Source organism: Sinocyclocheilus grahami, unplaced genomic scaffold (genome assembly GCF_001515645.1).
Source record: "Sinocyclocheilus grahami isolate Dianchi unplaced genomic scaffold, SAMN03320097.WGS_v1.1 scaffold10401.1, whole genome shotgun sequence".
Taxonomy (NCBI): domain Eukaryota; kingdom Metazoa; phylum Chordata; class Actinopteri; order Cypriniformes; family Cyprinidae; genus Sinocyclocheilus; species Sinocyclocheilus grahami.
The window spans coordinates 1-906 of NW_015513211.1; positions in this window are offsets into that span (position 1 = coordinate 1).

Genomic DNA, 906 nt, shown 5'->3' on the forward strand with positions numbered 1-906 from the left:
CTGCATGCTGATGAGCTTTTATCATAGTTTATAGTTATATGAAAATGAAAGTGGTTAACATTCAACCCTAGAGTTCCTCTTTTGCTATGTTATAAGCCGGGCTGCGGGTGCTTTCACTTTCGAAATTCGCAATCTTGGTGTCACGTTTAAATAGAAAAGATAATTGTCTGATACACTCGAAGTGCTGCGCAGCTCAAACGAGTTGCGCGGTTTCGTTATGCTTTCAGTTTCGTTTGATGTTTCTCATATGCAACAGAAATGCAGTGCTTATGAGTTAAACAATGCGGTGGTCACGCCAGTGCGACCGCACACAAAATGTAGTCGCACCGGCAGAAAAAAATGATCGCAAAATGCGGCCATTTGGTCGCACTCTGGAGCCCTGTGCAGTACAGTATTTATTTATCCTCAGTTGATCACGGTAATCGAATACGGTTATAGTGATAATTAAAATATGAAATGGTAATACTAACCGTGGGGTATTTCATCATGATTTATCGTCAAACCGGTAATTGTTACATCCCTAATCCTAAATGCATTTTCATTGAATCATGCAGTGACAGAACGCACTCTTAAATTCGCACGCGCACTAGTCTATACTTCACGTAATGTGTGCGTGCACTCTGTAGGGGTGTTTTGAATGGTTTTTGCAAAATACTCGATAATGTCAAATTGCACATCATTAAAACAACAATTAAGATATTATCGCAGATGATATATATCACACACCCCTACCTGTACGTCTAAAAAAAACAGAAACTGTAGTGTCTTATATAGACATTTATCAGTAGCTTTCAAATATACTTATGCATGAAGCTGACCTTAAAGGGATAAATCACCACTGGCAAGATGTTTTTAAAAAATTTTTTTTTATAAATCTTGGTTTTCTATGCAGTATGACCACGAGAA